Source organism: Sturnus vulgaris, chromosome 3 (assembly GCF_052056855.1).
Source record: "Sturnus vulgaris isolate bStuVul1 chromosome 3, bStuVul1.hap1, whole genome shotgun sequence".
In the NCBI taxonomy this organism is placed as follows: domain Eukaryota; kingdom Metazoa; phylum Chordata; class Aves; order Passeriformes; family Sturnidae; genus Sturnus; species Sturnus vulgaris.
Window position 1 is genome coordinate 72,815,007 of NC_142245.1, and position 24,088 is coordinate 72,839,094.

A 24,088-nucleotide genomic window follows, 5' to 3' on the forward strand; every position below is an offset into this window, starting at 1 on the left:
TGTCTCACACCTTTGGAATAATTCCAATGCTGGGCCAAAGTATTTTGTTCCGTGTAAAGAATCAAGAAAAGTTGCTTTTTTCCCCCCTCACCTACATGTATACATTTGGTATGTTTATGAGCAAGTATATAAGAAAGGTTTTGTCTTCCTCACAATTAAAAGATAAATGTAAATGCTACTTCAGAAAAATATAGAGCTCCAAATAAACTGTTTTTTAATACGTTAATACATTTACTAAATTTTCTTCTTAAAATTCTACAGTTACATAGTCATGTGGCCTGTCATTAGCAATTTCTCTCAAACCTTGAGACAAAATGTGAACATACTCATCTCTACCATTTCCAGCAAGTACCTCTCTTTGTAACATTACATTTATAAAATGCTTCAGTAGTCATTCTTGTTATTGGAATTTATAGACTGAAAATGAGGAATTTATCTGTAGAATTGGAGACCAGCTTTCCTCATGGTCCAGAATGTTATTAAATAAAATAAACACTTTTTTACCAACTGGCTGATACCTTGCTGGTCTATATATGTGTTTTTCTTTTCCTACTTAGCTATTGTTCCTCAGTGAATTATCTCTAATAAGGGATGATTTTCTTTTCTTGTCTGTAACTTCCTATATAAAATTACAGAGTTCACTGCTATATAAACAAGTTAGAATTATGCAAATAGCTTTAAATTATAAATTAACTTCCTTCTTTAAAGGAAGGAAAAAAAATAGGAAATCTGGTGGCCTTTTATCCTACTCTACCTCTTTTCCTCCCCTCATACATTTGTGTATGTAGATGGATACACACACATTAGGTTCTTTATCTAGCTTCAGAGACCAATAAATTCTCTCACCTGGAAATTTATGTGATAAAATTCTGGGGAATTAATTACATCAGATAGATAGAACCTGTTTATAAATACCCTATCTCTTTTCTGCAAGGGGAAAAAATTCATGGCATTAACTCCGTGCACAGGTGGAGTCCCATCAGAATTCATTTGCATTTTTGAGAACCATGGTACTTACCTGTGCTGACCATCAAATGAGTGCTTCAGGGATCTGCAGGTTTGCTGAATCAGAGCAGCACATTGCCTGTCTAATGCCTCCCTAGCTCCTCTGATGATGGATACTGACAACAAGGAAGCTGCCTGGTTGTGTTGCTAATTTGTTATTTTATTTATAGGCCTTTTGTGAGTGTGTCACTTTTATGTATGATGTATTTCCATTGTTGATGTGTCTTCCTTCTGCTCTCAATGGTGTTCCTGTGCTCCCAGCAGATTCATGTGTTTGTGGCAATGAAAGAGACAGAAGTGAAGACTGTCCTCCCAGGACACAGCTCATAAATTATCCCTTACAACCAAAGCACCAGACAAAACAGTTTTTTCAAGTGGTCACAGATGAGCTATGTCCAAAGGAATTTGCTTTTTCAGACGTTTATTAATGCATCTGTCTGCTGATCTAGGGCATGCAAACTGCAAAAAGGTCACCATCTGCAGGTGCAAATACATTTGCCAAAGCCCCCTGGAGACCAGCTTGATTCTGATCACAGTGGATGCTAGGGAAAACCCAAGGTCTTAACCAGATGGTTTCAACTGTTTTTTCTGGTTGAAGTGTTACATTGAGTGCAAAATTTTGTCTCTAGCATGGACAAAGCACAAAGTAAAAGATGAGAGAGAAATGGAGGCAGAAGGTAGAGCAATAAATATTACCAACTGTGACTAAAGCTGCTGCGAATATGGTGAGCTCAGAATATTTAGTATATTTATTCCAAAAGATGCTTTAAATAACTATAATTATATAATTAAATGACTTCCCGTATAAAATTTTATCACATAGAATTAAAGATGACTATATTCTGTGCAGCAAAATGAAGGCAGTACTAAGAGGGGAACAAAATGTGGGATATTCTTTCTGCAAAGATTTTGAAGGATGAAAAAAAAAGAAAAAAACCCCCCAAAATAAAAAATATGCCAAAAAGTCTCTCTCCTGGAGGCTATTTTCTTTTATACATGTAAGAAGAAAAAGCTGAAAGAGCTGGGACTTGGAATGGGGACAAGTTAGTCTCTCGTGCTGCTGAATTCCTAGATACTCCATTTCTGGGGACCTGAAAACATAGTGAAGAGTCACCATATAAAGTAAGCAGCAGGAGATCAGTGTCTGACAGGACACCAGGTGGATTCTAATACATACCCTGTGCAGTTCTTCTGAAAGTATTTGTTTTTGAGGAGTTGGTACTCGCAAAGCAGGAAAGGAAAGTATGTGGATTTTTTTTAGTTGCCTCTACTCCCCTCAAAAAAATAAAAAAAAGAAAAAAAGAAAAAAAAAGCTAAGAGCTAAGCATAAAGTATCTGCATTTGCATAATATCACTAAGCATCGTTCACCAACAAAACTCCCCTTTCTCCATTCTTTTGCTATCACTGCTGGCATAGGCACTGAAATCTTTCTTCACTTTACAAGTGTCTTGCTGAGGAAGAAGATCCATCAGAGTCTGTGAACATTTATATTATATACTTTTCATCAGAACACCCCAATTTTGTAATCTATGCATAGTAGTACTCTATGGGACTCACCCCACTTGTTCTCATTGGATTTTTCAGGGTAAAAGCTGTGGATATGTCTACACTACTCTATGTCTGCACAGAAAAAGTCAGCAGTGAATAAATATAGCACTCTGCACAGGGATGGCCACATGGCTTAATTTTCTGCCTTGCTGCCTCTGTTTTTTGCACGACGTCAAGTTCCTGAGCAGCCTCACCAGCCCTCCTGGCACAGATGGATGAGCTCCTGCTGCCTACTTGGGCTGAGTTGAGGAAGAACCAAGTCTGGAGATATATTGTTTTTTAGCACCCCTGTAAAACACATTTTATTTTATTTATTCAAGGTATCATTGAACAGGATCCCATGTAACCTTATAACATTAGTTTTTAGTTTTGCAAGTGCAGGTTGTGAGTAAAGCTTGAGCATATTATGAAAGCTTTTTCTAGAGAATGGAATGGCCTTGCATTGCATGAAGGGATAGGAAACAAATCCAAGCAAATAAGCAAATAATATTTTTGTATGCTTTATAAGACTAAAGAAAAAAAAAAAAGTTGGGTTTTTTTTGTTTTTTTTTTTTTTTTAAACAACATCTTTTCTCACCTGTAATAAAATTTCAAGACTTTTAAGGTTGGTGATGTCGCTAATTGGGTGTAATTTCTATTATGGGTATCTGGCGAGAGGTGGAAAAATGAGACACTCCTCTAGGTCCATTTATGAGGAATTGATTGCACAAAGAGAGATAGAGTGACTGCAAACTCTCATGGTGCCTTAATTCAGGCCTCCCAGGGACTGCACGTGGAGAAAGTTTTGGCCCCTGCTGAGGACTCATATTGTGAACCCATTGTGAAAGTAATTGATGCAGGGAAAAAGTAGCATTCAGGCCTTGAGATGTTTTTGCTGTTTACTTCAGGCCATGCAATACCAATTTCAAATCAATTTTCTTTTCAGCAAAAAGTAAGGAGGAAAGCTGAATTCCACCTTTACATGCAGATTAACTCTCTGCTTGTTTTTTATAGATATATCTGTTACACAAAGCTTGGGCAGCCCTCTTTTAAAGGTCTGCATAAGTTTTCAGCTTGTCCTTTTTCTTGTAATTTTCATTGGCTTTTGGTACCTTTCTGACTTCTTTATTAACTGGGTTTTATTTGTCCCAATCAATGGTAAGCGCACAACTTTCTGTTCTGGACTCTCTCTAGACTATAATGCAGTTTTGTTCCCCTGATTGAGTTGTTCTATTACGTCTATTTCTGTTTTCACTCTTAAAGCTTGCCTTTCTTTAATTCACTTTAAACAAACATCTGAATAGGTTTAAAGGGTAGATGACACCAATACTGCCAAGATCCCATTGATCTTCCAACTGAAGCTGCTGGGAGGCAAGCTGGCTACTTTCTCCCTGTGTTTCAGTTCTTAATTTTCTGATTATTTTGATAGTTTAGAAGTTTTAGTAGCAGTGAAGGTGAACTCATCCTTCCTTTTTTGTGTACACCTCCTTTTTGTGTTAGTCCCAGACAATATGGCACTGTCAGAAAGTATTAGATACAGCTTTTTATGTTGTCTGAAACAGTTTCTCAACTGGAAGCTGGAAATAGCAGTTTGAAAGCCTGTGTCCCGGACTGAGTTTAGCATGTTTTGTTAACACTTATCTTCATTATGGTCATTTCTGCCAAATGTGTTCTGCTTTTCAGACAGCTCCAGACAGTTCAGTTTTCCTGAAGGGGAATATCTGTTGGGCAGTAGCTGTGGAGACAAATAGATGGTCACTAAAAATGCAAAAGGACAGAATTAGCATGTAATGAGTTATTTTTGCATACATAGAAATTATGTTATATTGGATTAGGTACAGGTAGCCATGTTCTGCATTTTATATTTTATATCCCAATTTTTCGTATATGTTTCATATTGTAAACTTTAAAAAATTAGCCTTTTCTAGGATAAAGAATGGTGATGACCTGAGGGTGGGTCTGCACTGTGGAGAGAAGGAGCTGCAAAGGTGCCTCAGCAGCTGGAACTGTGCACCTAAGTCTTTAAAGCCCAGCAGTATCTTCAGGGTTGGGTGTATGCTGTGCTCACTGAAGATCCTGATTTTGGGGTCAGACGAGCAGAGCCATTTCAAATATCTATCTATATCTAGTCCTAGCTTTTGCAGTGATGTTTACTCATCAGGTTCTTCCAGCTGGGCCAGAAAATTAGAACTTCACACATTCATTCATTGCAACAACATGCTTATCTGATTAAGATAGCCTGTTGGCTTCCTTGCAAGAAATTAAATAAAAATTATCTTCTTTGTCTGAAGCAGGATAGGAGAGTAATGAAATAGCTCTATCAGTTTTGTCAGCTTTGGAATCTATAAGGAAATTCCCTCTGTCAAATTAGTAGGGATGTTTTCCATTGTCGCCTTGTAGTGTGGCGAGAGCTACGCTGCAGGATCATTTGGCAATTGATCTAACCACACACATGGGGAACAGCAGTTCCAAGGACTGACTCCAGGCTGTATTTATCTTGTGCCTTATTATGTGGTGATTCTCTTGGTCTCTTCTGTTCCTTTCTTCTGGTTCTTCTTAGAGAACTTGAACAGTATGAATGGATCAAATAAATCTGAGTTCACCTCAAAATCTCAGTGGAACATGAGTACTGTACTGAGTCCACTATATAATACAACAGAAAAGGTCTGGAAGTCACAGTTTAAACTCATGTCTCTCTGCGTGTCAGCCTAAATCTTCTGACACAGTTGGTCTACTCTGGCATAAAGCCAACCCAGTGAATCTAAAGAAACTCTTAAGCCTAATAAATAATACGTAAATGTAACAAAAACTTCCCTAAAAAACCCAAACAAACACACAACCCACAAAACAACCTTCAAAAAAACAAACAAAACCAATCAAAACCCCCAACCCAAAATTCTCTGGGACCTCAACAGTGCCAGTTATTTTACTTCAGTATTTTTCTAACACTAAGATGCTCTAATTTCCTACATTGTATCATAAGCTGAAGGCACTAGAAAGCTCTTCTGTCCACTGACATCTTCCCAGTACTTCAGCTTTGAGGAATTTGAAGTATCAAAAGCTCTATGATTGGCTTTAGAAATGCAGAGGCCTGCCTGAATGAGAGCTGTTGATTGCAGATTCAGAACTTCCAGAAGCTACACAGATAATATAATTTCAATGTACTTTTTTTTTTTTTCATTGAAAACAGAATTACAGCGAAGCATGCAGGCTCTTGTATAGTGCAGATGGTATGATAAAATTTGAGATGCATGAAAAAAGGAAGAAGATTTTTTCATTTAAACTTATCAAAACAGTAAAATTATAATGGCGTCAAGCCGTAAATATTATTGAAAATTGCAATGTATTAATCTTTGAGTGTTTGTATATGTATATATCCATGCCTACATACTTTAGCTCACTGATTTGTGTAAGTAACAGCTGTACCTCTTTATGCTGTGAGAATAATATGACCACAGATAAACAGTTTATGTCCAGAGTTGCAGTCTGTAAAGTCAACTGGCATCAGTTAAATTCACTACCTCTAAATTAAGGTTATAATGACCTTACTGACACTGTAGCTCTAATATTCTTTGATCTAAGAGATACATTGCCAAACAAAGCATCTTTGAACGAGAGAGGGAATAAGAAAATCAGGAAAACCGAGTGTAGTATGACATTTCGGAAAGCAGTGTTGGAAGTCAATTTGGGGTTATAGAGGACAAGTGACTATATTCATCTTTGTGTTATGCAGCAAGGAGCTGGCAGATCCTTTGGTATATAGGTGGGGGGCCACAAATTGGAGTAGCAAAGTGATTTTAATTCTAACTTGCAGCAGTGGTGAGCATGGTACAGAAATATCATGTGCTACTCTGGTATAGACATTTTCTAAAAGGATGTTGGAATGGTGGTACAGAAAAATGCCCTGTAAAATGCCCTTTGGAGACTGCACAATCTCTGAGAGATAATTTGATTATAGTGTTTAAGTATCTTCAAGGGAAAAATACAGAACACTGAACCAATGACTGGGAGCTACAGGCAGACAAGTTAAAATTAAAATGAGGTACAATATTCTTAGAAGTGAGATTGATTAACCATTGGAACAAAGGAAGTGCTTGAAGTCTCATTGCATTGCAGTCTTCAAATCATGGCTGAATGTCCTTTCTGAAAGTCAAACACAACTTATGGGACTCAGAGGGAAGTAACCAGCAGAATCTGAATTACTTGTTTGAAAGGGTCTGCCAGAACAGCTACAGAATTTGCTCTCTCCTACTCTTCAGTTCTCTAACATGAAGCCATGTATTCCACAACTTTTCTCACACAAGTTAATTTTGGGGTCACATCTCTCAAATTCCCCCTCACGTCAGACAGCGAATTTAAAAGCATTCAACTCATGCTCTCCTCTGAAAATGACATCACATTTCTCTCTGATTAGAATTGTGATATCAACATACTCCTTGTACTGTTGAATGTTTCTTACATTACCTCAAGGATGAGTATTAGTTACAATAAACATATACATGATATAAAGACTTTCTGTCCACAGACAAACTGAAAGATACAAGAATCTAAATATAAAAATGGGTTGTCCAAAATCAGTGTATATCCAGCATAGTCTAACTCTAATGAAAACCTGAAAATCAGGAAAGCTCTGCCTCCATAAGTGAAATACTATAATTCTGTCCTCAAAGTTACTTCTAGTGTTTGCAATTTATGTTGCACCTTAAGATATTTAATTTAGGAAGTCCATTTTAGCCTAGGCCTACTATGTAAACACAGACAAAATTTAATATATTAAAGTACTGCTCTATACAAAGCCTTGCTGCACCATCACATGTAGGACTGAAACAGGCCACCGATTTAATGGTACAGAACAAGTTACCACCCATTTGCTGCTCTGTGTGAACTGTCTGCACACACCATCCTACCAAGTGCTAATAACAGAATCCCAATTACCTGGCCTTTGCTGTGGGCTAGGAGCACGTATAGGAATAGTTGCCGTGGACCAGTTGATGCATGGTTGCTTGCCTCCCTGTGATACGCTTGTTTCAAATCTGTATTTCTCCTGCTAGCTCAACACATCTGCAGGAGTTACTCAGCTCAGGAAATACCCATTTATACATGTTCAAGTGAAACAGTAAAAATGAAACAGCTGATCACAGTAAAAAATGCTATGCTTTTTCTTCTCACTTCCTGCACAAGTAAGCTGCTGTTATAAAGAAAATCTATTTGCTAGAAGTTGTAGCAGATATTGAACAGAGATCACAGTTCATGACAGTTCCTTGTGTGGAGTCAGCTTTTCTATTTATATTTGCAAAGGAAAATATTAAATACTCAGTTTTGGACTGCTTTTCCTTTAAAATAAAAATACATTTGGCAATTTTGCTGAACTCTTGATATAGATTGTCTTGGAGAAAAGGAAGCAGCCGTAAAGGGTTGACAGAACATGAATTCTTGAAAAGTAAGGATACATAGCCTGCACATTTATGTTTGAAAGTGCACATCACCTGGGAATTGTTAGCAATGGTAAACAAAATAATGTTAGTAGCAAGATAGCCCTTGAAGAGACAATGGACAACGAGTGTTTATTTCTAGACAAATCTTCAACAAGATCTTCTCAAGCACATTAAACACTTTCAGCATTTTTACCATCTAATTTCTGGTTAAACTCTGAGAAGTTAGTCAGATGCTATAAATGTATCCAAGGAGCAGTGGTCAATGGCTCAATGTCCAGATGGCAAGCAGTGACAAGTGGTGCCTCTAAGGGGTCAATACTGGAACCAGTATGTTTAATATCTTCATCACTGACATAGAGAGTGGGAACAAGTGCACCCTCAATAAGTTTGCAGATGACAACAAGATGAGTGGTGCTGTTGACACACCTGAGAATGAGCTGCAGTCCAGAGGGACCTGGACAAGATGGAGAAAAAGTGTCATGTGAACCTCATGAGGTTCAACAAGGACAAGCACAAGGCTCTGCACCAGGTTTAGGGCAAGCCCTGGTATCAATACAGGATGGGGATGAATGGATTGAGATCAGCCCTGCTAAGAAGGACTGGGGGGTGAGAGGCTGGACAGGAGCCAGAAAAGTTCACTCACAGCCCAGAAATCCAACCTGGGCTCCATCCAAAGCAGTGTGGCCAACAGGTCAGGAGAGGGGATTCTGCCCCTCTGCTCTGTCCTTGTGCAACTCCACCTGGAACACTGCATCCAGCTCTGGGGTCACAGCACAGAAAGGACATGGACCTGTTGGAGTGAGTTCAGAGGAGGGGCACCAAGATGATTAGAGGGATGAAGCACCCCTCCTGTGAGGAAAGGCTGAGACAATTTGGTTTGTTCAGCATGAAAAGAGAATGTTTTGGGGTGAGCTTAATGGTGTCTTTCAAGACCTAAAGGGGCTTATAAGAACCATGATGACAGACTTTTCAGTAGGACCTGTTGTTACAGGACAAGGGCTAATGATTTTAAAATAAAAGAGGATAAATTAGGATTAGATATAAGGAAGACATTTTTTTTATGATGGGCATGGTGAAACACAGGGACAGGTTGCCCAGAAAGTGGTAGATGCTCCATCCCTGGAAAACTTCCAGGTCAGGCTGGATGGGACTCTGATAACCTAATGTACTTGAATATGTCTCTTCTCATATAGATGGACTAGATGACCTCTAAAGGTCCCTCCCAACCCAAACTATTCTCTGATTCTGAAACTGCATGATTCTATGATGATCTTTCTGCTCCACACCTCCTGTAAAATACAAGGAAAAAACAGAAACTACAAACCTTTTCAAGTTAGAGTGGATTGTATTTTTTTAAAACTGAAGGTATTCCAGTTTCATCTTTTTTAATGTAATGTCTAAAATACTGTTTTTTGGATAAATTTTATTTCCTAGTTCTCTTTATCCTCATAAATTCAGGCCTTTTGCTAATGTCTTATTTAAGATATTGTACTACGATTTTATTATTTGGAACATACTTCCTAAACATTCTTTTGAAATAACATTGAACTATTTATATCAAGTGTTTTTGTAGCTGCATTTTCAAAATACTGAGATCTAGAAATTAGCTTTAATTTAGCTTCATCCCATTTGGCATGAATAGGAGGTATAAATAGCTGGCTTCATAGTTTGCTGTTTGTAAATGACTGGACACTTCCCTAAACCCTCTCAAGGATGAGCCCCAGCAAATGGTGATGCAGGATTGGATCTTACCCTAGAGTATATAAATAAAAGATAGGAGAAAATTCAGTTATAATAATGGGAAAATGGAGCTAGTGTTATTTATGGGATTATGCATCTCTTCCCTTCCCAAATTCATATTCTGTTACCTTTTGTTAGACAAGGGAAATGATTCAATGAGGTCAATGCTCTCTGGCCTAGAAGGCAAAAATGATTTGCTGAACTGAATGAAGCTGAGATATATTGGTTTCCATTTCACTTCTTGTAGGGGCTTTCCTTATTGTAATGTCTTTTTTCTTGATTCTCCATGGAAACCCACACTGAATAAAATTTTATTAATAAATTTAAATGGACTTTGCTGCATAATACAGTCAACCTGCCACTCTCAAACTCACAAATCATGAAAGTTGATCCATTTAATTTGAATCATTTCGTAAGGTTTAAAGACAATTTCCAAATGAGAAGAAACTGGAATTTTCAGTCCTTAAAAATCCTAAACTGAAATTAGTATTAAAGAATAAGTGTGTTCAGTTCTTCAATATTCTTGAGGCACTATTGTCATTTCATGGTCAATGCCAGGTCTGTTCTGCTAATAATTTTTATGCCAATTATCATCATGAGACTTATCTGGTCTATTACCCTCTCTCTAAAATAAAGATGAGTTTCACTGGCTTGTGTCAGATATGGTCCCAAGGAAGGGAATAGCTGAAGGCAATTTATCCCAGATCAACTTCCATCTGCTTGCTTTGAACACTCAGGGACTGTCGGTTTCATGTTTCTCTTGATCAGGGACTGTTAACTCCATTGAAGTACTGTGATTTCCACAAATGGATGCCAAAATGAGAAGATCAAGCTAATTTTCTTTTATGATCCAAGCCTGGGTTTGAGTTTAGGTCTTGAGTAATATGAGGACGTAAGGCTAATACTCTTTTTCATTCTATTGTTCAATTGCTTTTTGTTTCCGCTTAGCTACCCTGTGCCTTACTCATAGATTTATGTTATAGATTTAGGTCACTTCCAGGGTTTTACATCTGGAAATAAAATTTTGCTATAAAATAGTAGCAGTCATGAGAAAGCCTATTTTAATGTCACAACATAAAAGCTGCATATATTATATTAGTTCAGAGATAAAATGAGGGCTGGTGCTGTGAATCTATGATACAGTAAAAGAACAGATGAAGAAGTTACATCTTGTTCTGGTGTCATACGAAACAACAAAATAGACAACTGAGCTGAGGATTTTCATTTCAATTTCCAGGAAGCTTTTCCATTTCAATATATGTGGAAATGTGAAGCATTCTTTACTTCTGTCTGACTGCAGTCTAACCGAAATAGTAATGGGCACAGTAAGAATGGAGAGAATGGAGTATTTAATTTATTTATTCATTCATTCCTGTAAAACTTGCATTAAAATAATGTACAGATACCACGGAGAGATATGCTCCACACCTCTCTTTTTCTTATAGAGTTTTTTGGTATTACCTATACCTGCCCATGATATTCAGGTTACTGTTAAGAGGGATTTGCTTTAACAGATGAACAGCTGAATCTCCAAAGATTAAGCTTTCAAAAGAGAAAGATTATTTGTGAAGTTTGTTAATTTTTCTAAAAAGTGTTGTATTCATATCAGTGATTTACTGATAATGGCTTATTTACATATCCTGAACAATACTTATTTTGTACCTTCAAGCCATTAGACTGACCATAATTTTCATCTTAAAAAATATGTTTACAAAGGCTTTTGTAGATAAACATGAAACAGGATCATGTTAAAGAAAAATCACTGAGACTACTGGTGTGGAATATATATTCTGTGTTCCTCAACTGATGTGCTTACAGAAGGGATTTTCTTCAAAGGCTTTATCACAGCCATAGCCATAAGCATGTACATTCAATTCACAGCTGTTTGTTGTGATCTAAGGATTGAATTTATATTGTCAAATGAAATGTATGAAATTACTTCCCTAGTTTTATGACTTGCTTTGATCCCACTTTTAAAGAAAAGAAAACAAAACCGTTCTCTCTGCAACTAACCTCAAATTTTAGTAGTAACAGTGATTAAAAAAACCCTGAAGACACCTAATTTCATCCAGCCACACTTTTAGATGTGTTACCTTAAACCCCCAAATTGCCCTGAAGTAATCTGCCTATTTTCTGCTTCACACCTCACAGAGTACATAAAGAAAAATAAAAGACCTGCTCTAGCTCCTAAATAAAGGCCTCTGGATTTGTATTATGACAGCTAAGATGCTAATGGCAAGGAAAGATCATCATACAGAATCACAAATAGATCTGTCATTTTAAAATAAGGTGAAGGTGTTATATGCTGGTACAATGATGCAACTCAATAATTAAAATGATTATACAACAGGTGGCATTCAACAGCACATAAAATCTGCATCAATCATTCAGGAAAAGCAATCAAAGTAGTTAGTGCAAATGTAAGACAGAATATTAAAGTCTTAAAACTGTGTTATAAAGGCTTGATCTATCTCAGGTTTCTTTTCTGTAAGAAAATTCAAAGAGAAGGAATTGAAAGAGGATTTAAGAAAGATTCACTGTAAAGAAATCAGTGGTCCTAAGTTCTTGGAGAACTGTGCTTGCCACAGTGATATTTTATAGATCTTTTTCAAATAGCAAAGTAGAAATTTGAAGTCTAAACTTGAAGTCATTAATTTATATTAAAAAAGGATTTAGTCTGACTATTTAACTGAGCCTAGTCATAGCAATTAGATTCTCTTAGGTATTTGAAATAAGCCAAGACTGCAGTTTCATTTGCGATGATAGCCCACAGAAAGAACAAAGCTCACTGACACTAATAAACATTCCTGAAATGCAAGAATAATAGACACTCTTAAAAAGTTGCTAGTGCTCGTGTCATTCTTTTTTCTGGACCTAAACTTCCCTCACTCTCCCCAGTTTTGCCCCCTGCTTTTAACAGTCATTCAAAGAGTGTTTCACAACATAATTATTTCTAAGCATAATAAGTAAAAAATGCCTGGCATGGTAACAATCATATTATTGCAAAGAATTTTGATAGCTGCTATATCAATAACCTTCCACCACATTTAACAGCAATAATGTTCAGAACTATAGTAATGGAAGTGTCAGAAAATGGCAGGGTTTATCACCATGGAAGGTGGTAGGAGCCATCTTTTTTTTGACTATGTCTGGTCTGTACAAGCTCAAAATATGTGCCTGTACAAGAAGGAACGGGGTGAGGGCTAGCATATCTCAGTTTCAGAAAAATTATTCCCCTTGACTTGTTCTATCCTACAAAATCCATCAAGTTAACTGTAATGGGCAGAACAGAAAGATTTGCTTTCACTGCCACAGAGAGAACTGTAAAGGAAACTCTGTTTGGTGTTTCTCCTTTTGCTGTTATTCTGCCCTTTATATATATTTTCTTTTCTGACAATGTATGTTATGGAACTACCATTTGTTGGCTGAGATAGAGTTAATTTCCTTTGCAGTTGCTGGTATGAATTTACCGTTTGCATTTGTGCTGGAAACAGTGTTGATAACGCATGATTTTTTTTCTTATTACTAAGCAGTGCTTGCATAGTCAAGCCCTTTTCTGTTTGTCACACCCCGTCCTACTACCGCAGAAGGATTTGGGAGGGGACACAGCCAGGACAGCTGACTTCAATGCCTGGAGGGGTATCCCACAGCACATCACCAGCAGGTGAAGTGAAGTGAGTGTGGCGCTGAGCTGCCCAGCAAGGCTAAACCCACCCCACCTTACCTTGGGAAAACACACACGCAGCTGTTTCTGCTTCCCGTGTTGTGGTCTTTGTCATTCCGTGTCTTTGCAGCACGCTTGCTTTGCGGGCAGTGCAGATGTGCCCGGTGCTTCTTCACACTGCACTGCCTTCTGTCTGCCGGCGAGCCAGCGCTGCGCCCGGCTGGCCGCGGCTGTCAGCTCCGCACCACGGCAGCCAGCAGCAACCCTGACCTCTGCTTCCCTGCTAATACCTCTTGACATCTTCCAGACTTGCAGGCTAGCCTTAAAGAAAAATAAACAAATGAGGAATAAATAAATAGGGATAATTTGCTGTGCTAAAGTGCGTTGTTAAGAACAAAGAAACAACTGGTTGACCCTGTAAGTTGTGGATTATTATTTTATTTATCCACTCAAACAGGAGAAATTAGCATAGGATATGCTTTTCTGAGTGTAAATTATTCTTCCTAATAAATATTCTAGGAATAGTTTTATACATTTTGGAAGCTTGAAGTCCCCTGGTTATAAATCATCTATGTTCCATATGGCACAGGCATGTTTTAAACAGCGTACCCACTGGAAAAAGCTGTATATTGTTTTCCTGAATGCTTTTCCCTTGCTCCCTAAATTTATAAATCATACTGTCACCTTCCTAAGTGGTTTGTGGTTTATTTTCTAAATTTTTGTCTGTCTGCAGAGAGGGGAGAAAAAACAAGAGGTACCAGGTCTTTTCTTGTAACTATAGTATTTCAGCTGGTAGGAGTGATGAAAGGCTCAGACTGTATTAAGTATTCAGCTCACTTTTCAGATCACCTGCATTGCTATTGAATACCTTTCCTTAAAACAAGTGCAAAGAGCATTTGATTGCCTGCCTAAAAATAGTGCCTTTTAATGGAAAGAAGGAGATGCTGAACCTGCAATGGAGAGTGTAGGAAGCAGCTGGGGCTGTGCTGGCCTGCATGCAGCCACAGAAGATGCTATCAATAGAAACCTGGGTGATTTGATCTGATCCCAAATGATTAGGCACTTATGACAGTCACAACCCCTGCCAGGTTTTAGCTCTCCTTCAGCAAATGACCTTCAGGATGCCCTATAGTAAGAAACCTTTCAATATTACTTCTGGAAAAAAGAAAAAAAAAATCATTGATTATTATTTTATTTCAGCAGCTTACTTTTAAATAAAATGCTCAGACCTCAGATTAATGCTTGATATAATTATATTTCTGTCCCTTGGAAAGGATGCACGTATTGAAAAGGTTGATATGTGCTTTGTTGAAATACCATGCAGCTATTATGACATTACTTGTACAAAGTGCTTTGCTCTGTCACACGTTTTCTCCAGCTTCTCTTGCTGCATTAGAACCCTCTGCTTTCTGGTGCTCTCAATTTAGAATTTTGTTCCTATTTTCATGTATAATGTACCTCACCTCTGTAAATAGGCCACAGTCTCATCTTAATGATTTTATTACCTCATGTTTTATGAATTTGAATCATATAGAAGAATATATGCTGTTTTGATGATAAATAGGAAGAACATAAAATATATCCTATTACAGTAGTCAGAAATTACTCAGGGAGGGAGGATTTTCAGCTTCATACAAGTCCTAGATGTTGGAGTACTCTATAGTAAATACAGCCATCAAAATCATACAGACACCCAGCTTCAGATTACTTTGCACCCCTTAGAATGATGGCAGGTGCCTTTCATCTTCCCCCTGTTGATTTCCCTGTCTGAGCTTGTGAATTTGAGCCGAGTCACTTCCTAGGAACTTCACAACATCAGTAGGCAAGTACTATTTGTGTGAGCAAAGCCTCACTAAAGACGACGGTGTAACCATTGCACTGCACAAAAGGATAAGAGCTTTGTAATATAGCCTAAAGCTGAAAAAGGAAGCAGTAGGTGAGATTCATAAAAGCCTGTGACCAGAAGCAATGTGGGGAGTAAGTTTCCAATTATTTTCTTGAACTAAAAACAAGCAAACAAACAAACAAACAGATGTTATTTTCTCTGACTCCAACTCTTAATTTTGTGCCAAGGTGTAGAATCTCTTACAGTTCACAGCTATCACAAACAAGTATTTCTTTAGGAAGACAAACTCTCCCCATCCCCAGGTCCCAAATGACAGACATTTGAGTTAATTGAAAAATTCCTCACAATTCCATAAGAAAGTCAGACCAAAGACCATGGCGTGGTCCCTACTTCATGGGAAGTGGTTTGACAACACCTGTTGATGGGAAGTAGAGAATAAATATTTTTCCCTTTTTTTGTAGCCTTTGCTTTTGCTTTATTAAACTGCCTTTATCTTGGCACATGAAGTTTTCCTCAATTTTATTTTCTCCCCTGCCTTGTCCTGCTGAGGAAGGGAGTGATAGAGTTGCTTGGTGGGCACCTGGTACTCAGCCAAGGTCAAATCACCACAGTGTTGTAAGAAAAGAACCCCACAGACTAATCGAGTGGAAATAAAAGAATTCATAGCCTGCCAAAAGATGAATAAGGCTAGAAAGGGAGAACACTTCGGTCTTAGAAACAGAAAGAAATCTGTAATGAAATGAAACATATGAAAAGGTGAACATAGGAAAAAGAGCAACAAATCTAAAGATTCTAAAATAAATCCTTATGTTAGCAATTATAAGATGAACTGAAAACAAAAATATCTTTTTTCTAGGTTACCAACAGTCATTTTGAGACTGTCACTATGCATTTTAGTGTATACAGTCTCCTGTTAATAGTGTATGCATGAATGAATAGGTAGGGAAAAAAAAAGAAAATGAAAAATAGTAGATCCTGAAGCTATTGTGTGATTCCAAGTCTTAATTTTTGTGGATTTCAGAATTTTGGTCAGATATGTGTCTAAAAATCATCTTCTCCCTGAAAGGGATGAGAGGAAAAACACCAACCCAAGAATTATGTAAGCTGGAACTAACCACCAACAGAACAGAGAAGCAATATCAGACATTTACAACCTATCTTGTATTTTTGCTACATTGTGCTGTCCCTAAACCAACAAGGATGGATAAGCCCTGTCTGCTTCCCAAAACATTCTCTCTGCAGGCAAATGCACAGGTTACAAAAGCTCTGATGGTGTCTGGTTCTTGTGCATAATCGCATTGCTTTATTATTACAGGGGATTATCTCAGTGAAGAAGTCAAAGCTGAAACATTGATCTCCTGAGATCCAGTGACCTGTCACTGGTAGTTTTGAATCGTTTCTAATCAAACCAACACCAGCAGCGTGAAACAGCTCTATAGTGTTACTGTCTCTTAATACTTTGCACTCACAGCTTCCACTGACTCTGACTAGTGAAGGCACACCTGTGGCTTGGCAGCCCAGTGCTCAAACTATTCTGTCTGCACTCTTGATCTCAGCAAGCTCCAGACAACAGCTGTGGCTTTACCTCCTAAAAATGGATCTATTTACTTCTGCTCGGGATGTTACTCGGATTCTTGATATAATAGCAGCTCTCCCCTAGCTCCTCATGGAGCTCAGCAGTAACTGGATGTCCAATTAGTTAGTGCCTTGCTGGATACACACTTTGAAGAAGGCAAGCAATGATTGTTAAGGGATGTTCTGACTCCATTTTGTGATTCAGATTCCCTTGCATTTGAGCTAAAATAGTGTTTATTGAAAGGTGCTTGATTATTTGCTCTACAAAAGACTAGCAAGTTAAGGTGACTTGAAATAAAAGTTGTCCAGCATGCTTGAATACAGTGAAAAAGAGTAGGGAAATAATCATGCTGTGTAGTTACTGTACAAGCAAATTAGAAAGAGTTTGTCTTCTTTCATCTAGGATTTCAAATACACTTTCAAAGAAGAATTTGCATAATGTTATATGCAATGACTAAACTTTCCACAGTGGGAATGTCTCTACTCATGTTGCTTTTAGCAACATTCCCTCACCTTTTTTTTCAGTGGATGATTGAATTAGTTAGGTCAGTGAAAGAAGGAAAAGGATTATCTTGCTGGTATATGAGGAGCTATACACAGTATAAGTATACATAGAGTTTTGTCAATCTTCATTTGAAGATCTCATGGTCTGTTTGGGCTTCAGTAGCTTTTATTACAAATTAGATCTTTATTTTGCTTAAAATGGTACAGTAATATTATGGCCTGCCCAGTTATAACTAATGCCTGTGTTGGTAATCTAAAGCAGGAAGACTCCACGATTGTTAACCTATTTCCTTCCCTGAAATATGCTGTATATAGTATATACATTTATTTAAACTAATCTAGTACAAATTGAGATTAGCTGGCATTGATTTACAAATAACAAGAGAAATCACACTTATGGTATGCCCTTGTATTTGTGGAATATAGCCTTCCTTCTGAATCAGAAAACAGGTTCTTATTATTAAACAGTTTCTCTTGTGGATAGAAAATTACTCACTGCAGAACACCATCACAGCTGTGAGTCTATCTGCAGTTGGATAGAAGTCTGCTTTGCCAGATAAATGTCAAGGCCTGAATAGCCCTTTTGTGTCAAAAACCCTTCTGGGTGGAATATGGAACAGGTTTTGAACAGGAAAGAAAAGTATTTCAGGCCAGATGGTTAATCTGATGGAGTTGTATTCTGACAGGAGGAAAGAGTAGCATTGTGTAGTTTAGCAGTTATGTCAGGGAGAGAAGAAAGCCCTTCTGCTAAGTTAATGGAGATCCATGATTGCGTGTGACTCTAGGGTAATATGACAGTCTCTAATAATACATAATGGGAAATAGCTAATATAGTTTGATAAAGTTTTCATGCTGTTTTACTGTTTCAGCATTTTCTCAATGGCAATGGCTGAGAACCATATTCTGGCCAACAATTCCTTATTTTTTTAAGTGTGTATTTCTACCTCCATATGTGTGATCAGAGTTTGGTTGTCTTAATCTGATCTCATAATTTTTATGAAGTGTGTCTCATTCGTATGAAATTCTGGAGAAGGATTTCTGCTAGATTGTAGAGCTAGAAAGGGTTTATCCTTTCTATGGAAAAGATTGAAACTGAGGCTACTGCTCCTATTATAGTGTGTATAACTAGCCATCAAATGTAACAATTTATAATACTCGATTGGGGATCAACAACTTATTAAAGAAGAGCAAAAGCCTGGTAAAAAGGATCTTAGCTAATGGGCTAAGAGAGCCACAGCATCTTGGGCAAGGAGGCAGTGAAAGGCAGCAACATGCTGAGATCCTCATTTCCTGCTATCTGGGCCTTTCAGAAAGGCTGATGCACTTGCTGATAAGACGCCTGTGGTTTCTGAGAGCAGTGTCTTTTGGTCCTCACTGATATTACTCTTTAACCTCTTTGATGTGCAAGTTAAGAAAGAAAAATGCAGCTGGCATGCTGCCTCAAAAGATTGCCAACTTTCTCATCAAAGAGTGGTCCTTGAGAAAGCAGGACCTAGTTTATATGTTGGTGTTTTATTAGTACAGAAAATGAATGTAAATCTGAAAATAAAATGCATGAATAACAGGTTTGATCACAGCATCATAAAAGAATCTTGATGAGAGAGCTCAGTGGATTGTATTTGGAACATGTCTGTGGTGAGCACTCAGGAAAAGAATTTATTTACAGAATATTTAGGCAGTTTATGAAAATTCTAACTAACCTCTTCATCTGTAAATGTGATCTATGGTTTTGAAGACCAAAGTCATTTGAGAATACCATAAAATATTACTATGGTACCACTCATTAAAAAAAAACAACTCAGTGTCTCTTTTCAGTGTCTTGCATCTCACATATAGGTCATATCCTTTTGACATCTGATGTGAATCATCAAAATGAGAATTGAGTAAGAAACAGAGATGAAGGAACTGAAGTTTTTTAGTATGTAGATGCAATTTAAAAATAAAAATAGATGAAATGTAAAGAAACCTGGAAATATAGACATCATATTTTTCAAAAGCACCCCAGAGTTAATTCTGAGTATGTACTTATTAACTGAAATAAGATGGTAAATTTTAACTCTTCTTTCAAATCATATTTCAAAATTATCAAAACAATTAAGATAAACAATTTTTTCACATCTGATAAACACAGAGATTACCTGATAGATTGCCCCACATATTACCAATGCAAAAAGCCAGTTGCAGAATCATGGGAGAACTCTGGTGGGAAAGGACCTCTGGTGATTTCTAGTCCAATTTCTGGCACAAAGCAGGGTCAGCTGTGGGATCAGACCAAGTTACTCACAGATTTATCTAGCTAGATGCTGGAAACATTCAGTGATGAAGAGTGCACAAGCTCTCTGAGGACAACCTGCTACACTGCTTGGTACACTGAAAAGACATTTTTCCTTATATCCACTGGGAATCTCTCTAATTTTCAATTTATAACTGTCGATATCTGTCTGTCCACCATGCACAACTGAGAGGATCCCGGCAGATCTTCATTGAGATCTTCCTGATGACCTTCTCATACCTGCTGACAAATTCCCATTAGGTCCTCCTGGAGCCACTTTTGTAGACTCAGCAAGCCCCATTTCTCCAGCCTTTTTAAATAAAGGGTGTGCTCCAGCCCCCTAAACTGTCTGGCAGCCCTTTGTTGAAAACTGACTCAATTTTACTAAAGTCTGGCTGGCACTGGATGGATCAAAGCCAGGAACACTATTTAGAGGTGCTCTCATGAGTGCTGAGTTCAGCAGGATGTCCCCTTCCCTCTATCTGTGGTTGACAGACTGTTAATACACCCCTGGGGTGCTGTTGCTTTTCCTAGCTAAGTGCACTGTTTGCCATCACGACTGGGGCATTTCTGCAGACTTCTCCCCCAGAGAGGCAGTCAGATCTCTCTGCCTGTATTGCTGCAGGGGGTCCTTCTTTCCCCACTGCAGGACTTGGCATCTGCCTTGTTGAATTTTGTCGGGTTCCTGTTGTCCTGTTTCTCCACCCTGCCTGGATCACTCTGAATGGCAGCCTGCCTTCTGCTATGTCAAAATTGCTCCCCCAAACCTAGAGTCATCTGCAAACCTGATGGGATAACAGCCCACTACCTGCTCCAGATCCCTGCTAATGACATTAAACAGGACCCATCTCCTGTCTGTCCATCCAGACTGTGATGTCCTAACATGATTATGTGAATACTGCATGAGACACTCCTCTCTCCTTATTTACCAGTGCTCTGTGAGTTCACAAGGCTATGTGGCTTTTTTGTCGGTCAAACTCTCTAGAATGATCATTTACAGAAATTTTTACACTGATTAGGAAAAGTTACTCAGAAAACAAATCAGAATTATTATACTGCTAAAATTATATGCAATCTATTCACATTGCACTGCTGATCATAATTGTGATCATGATCCCTTTCAGTAGAGATATGCTCTATGATGTGATAAACACTGCTTTTTTGACTTGTCTTACAGACATATGCTTTGGATGTTACAATGGGCTTGTCACAGTAAAGTTAGTATCAAATATGAAATAGAGAAAAATCCAGATAGCTTAATTTCTGGCATTAGTTAGGGCTCATCTATGCTACCACAGGGTGAACTGTAGTGTGTGTAAAGTGGTTACTCAAAGGAGGTGCATGTGAATCTCTTGCTCAGAGGGGTGCTTCAGTGAAAAGGATGTCCTCAGACATTTATAAAATTGCAAAAGATGCTTTCATCATCTCAAATGCACACTGACAGTTTATTATTTTCTTCTAGTTGTGCAGGTTTCAGAGTAGCTCTGCTGAAACATGTTATTATATTTGTGGAACTGTCTCAATAAGGTAGATTTGCTGTAAATTTAACACGTAATTGTGCTTTTAAAAACAGAAAAATGGAAGACTGGCATCCTTTCTAGAACATAATAATTATATAATTATGGATCATAATTGAGTCAATATTGCTTCTAGAACCCATTATATGAAGTCCACAACCTTTCAGCATGATCCTCAAAGAGGAAAAAATGCAATATATCTATTATAATTATAATTAGAAATTCTTTAAGTGCTGCTTGGTTTGCCAGGTGTAAGGTTATACTACAATGAGAGCCTTGGGGAGCTAGAGATAATTGTGTGGTCAAAACTATTCTGATCATGAATAAGCTGTTAATTTTTTATCATCAGTTAATTTATTAAATACTTTGGCATTTGTTTAATGAGCTGTCTAAATTAGAATGCTACCAACAGGAAAATATTAATAAATCTTATGTACAGAAAGGATTTTACACCATTATTGAGACTTTCCTCTTCTGTGTAAGGGTTTTTATTTTCTCATGTGAATTTCTCTTGCTACACATTTCTTTCAAAAACAAGACATGAGTGGTACTTAAATCACAAATAGCAACAGAACATTGAGTTTTATGCATTTATATGACAGGTCCCTTGCTGTGTTTTCGTATTGAGGATTTTGACATTAACTGAATCAAGTATATCAGCGCAGTGGCTATGTTTCTGCTGTCAAAATGCAGCTTTAGGACTGTTTAAAAATGTGGGAAACCAGCAGCATTCTTACAGAAGCCTTGTCTAAATTTATTTCTGTCTGGACAGAGAGAGCAGAAGGTTTGCCAGAAAAGCAGATTCTGACAGATGCAGACACTGAATTTGCCACGCAGATTCAGAAAAGAGGTCTATTAACCTGTTCCTGAGAGTGGAAAGTATCACCTGTTTAAAAAAATATGAGAGAAAACAAGAGATGACAGTGGATATTGGAAGTAATACTTTCCCCCTTATAGTCTAGCACTTCCTCCTATCCCAGCAAACAGACTGGTGCATAGGGATTGAGCTGTAGCTACTATATCCAGATGACAGGGGGAAGGCTTATATATGAGCTTTAAAAGATTAGAAGGAGCCTGTGATCTTTGAGAAGATCCTACAGCTGAAATTTAACTTGTAGCTCCAGCTATAAAAGGTTGGGTATTTTCATGACGGACACTTTGAGCTCTGGTGTATGAGAACATGTCTAGCAAAATTTCTGATTAGCTTCTTATTCTACTGTAACTGATATCATTATTATAATGTTTTTACAGGTTTGATCCTCCTCTGAAACCTGGCTGTTTTATTAGCATCAGCAATAACTTGCAGTAGGAGACTCCATAGTTTAATTGATTTTGGGTGAAAAGGTTTTTCTATTACCAGACTGATGTTTCAGCCTTTCAATTTTGTTATAACTCCCTTGTGTTCTTCTTTAATGAAAAAGGGTACTTAGCAAAACCCCATTTAATTTCTCTGAACTATTAATTTCATTTAGTCATTTTTCTGCTTGTCATTTCTAAAGGAAAAATGTTTCAATTTTGATTTTTTCCCCTGCTTCTTCAGTTATGGTTCAGTTTACACAACCTCTCTATTTATTGATTTTTTTTTCCTTGAGTCATGATGACCAGAGAAATTATTATACTAATTGTCTTTGACTTTTATTAGTTAAAACCCCTCAAGTACTATGTGCTGTTGTGAATAACCAAGGTGATTGAAAAGGCTTACCTGCATGATTCCAGTTATATATCTTGGATAGTAAATCTGAGATTACAGGAAAAGCTAGCAGTTTTGTCCTGTACTTACTAAGCCCATCCATCAGTGATCAGGATTTCCTATTGTCAACATGCACCTATCTAGGATATACTAAGATTTTCAGGTGTCAATGCCTTTGTAGGCTTTGGTAGAACTTGCCAGATGCTGGTATCAAAATGTCTATAACAAAACAAGCTATAATCAGAACGACTTATTTTTATCCTTTTAACTTTTGGATACACCAGTTTGTGCAGTAAATGCTTTCTGAGCACCTGAAAACAGTTTGCACTACAAAGACATGCATGATGTGTACCACCAGAATTCCATGTGTCTTTCACATGAGAGCTGTGAGGAGAGGATTAGATCAGTGTGGAAAATTAAATGTGTACTTGTATTTATAAAAAAAGGAGACCATTATTTTTCCTAGCTAGATTGTTTTATTTCAGAAGATATTTATATAAGCTTTAGTTCTTTCCATCGGTATACTTGTCAATGCCAGTTTCAGCTTTATTTCTTTGTCTTTTCCAGAGTATATGTTAGCCTAGTTTTTCTAAGATGATGCAGTTAATAAAATATTTACAAACAAAAAGGCTACAGACAAAAAAGTCGTATTTATCCATTGTACATTAGAATTATTGATGCAGAGTTGAAATACTTAAATTTTTACAACTTTGAAACCTAGTTAAGCACTGAAACACGGGTTTTCTTACGACTGATTTATGCTTATGTATATGTCAATAAAATAGGTTTATCATAACATAAATGGTGGAAAAGTGACATAAATCCCTCATTAGTCATAGTTTTATTTTACATTGTAACACAGGATGCATCTGCTACAGTTTTCCCACATGTCTTTGTCTTGCTGGGATAGAACACATCTCTGAATCTTTTTCAAGGCTTGTTATATTGATATGAATAAGTGAGATTTTTCATGGTTAGCATAGCGAAACTTTTTTCGGGGTTCATGATTCTTTACATAAGCATATAAACATAAAATGTTTAAAATTTCTCTTTTTAAGGTATCTGATACTTGCTCTACGCCTATAATTGTGAATCTCCAGTCCTTTTCAGATAAGCAATGTGAATGTCTCATGGCCAAACTGCAAAACTTTTCTGGCACTTAGCATTATATGACCCAACAACCACTGGTCTGTCAGAGAGGGGCATATTACGGATTTAATATTGAGAATGCCCATTCAGCCAAAAGCATTCATATTTCGTTGAAATTTTTGGTGGCTTAAAAATTTTGATGGGGAATAAAAGGACACCATCA

At 37.4% G+C, this 24,088-nt stretch overlaps 2 long non-coding RNA genes across 2 annotated transcripts in view; one reads left to right on the forward strand and one right to left on the reverse strand.

Moving 5' to 3' along the window:
- The window catches only part of LOC148224416 (uncharacterized), a 127,079-nt gene that overhangs the window by 5,646 nt on the left and 97,345 nt on the right, over positions 1-24,088 (forward strand). The window lies entirely within an intron of this gene.
- On the reverse strand, positions 1,732-13,564 carry LOC148224417 (uncharacterized). Its single transcript, XR_015802888.1, has 2 exons — positions 13,433-13,564; positions 1,732-4,268 (listed from the first exon to the last, which is right to left on the reverse strand). It is a non-coding gene; the product is annotated as an uncharacterized LOC148224417 (long non-coding RNA).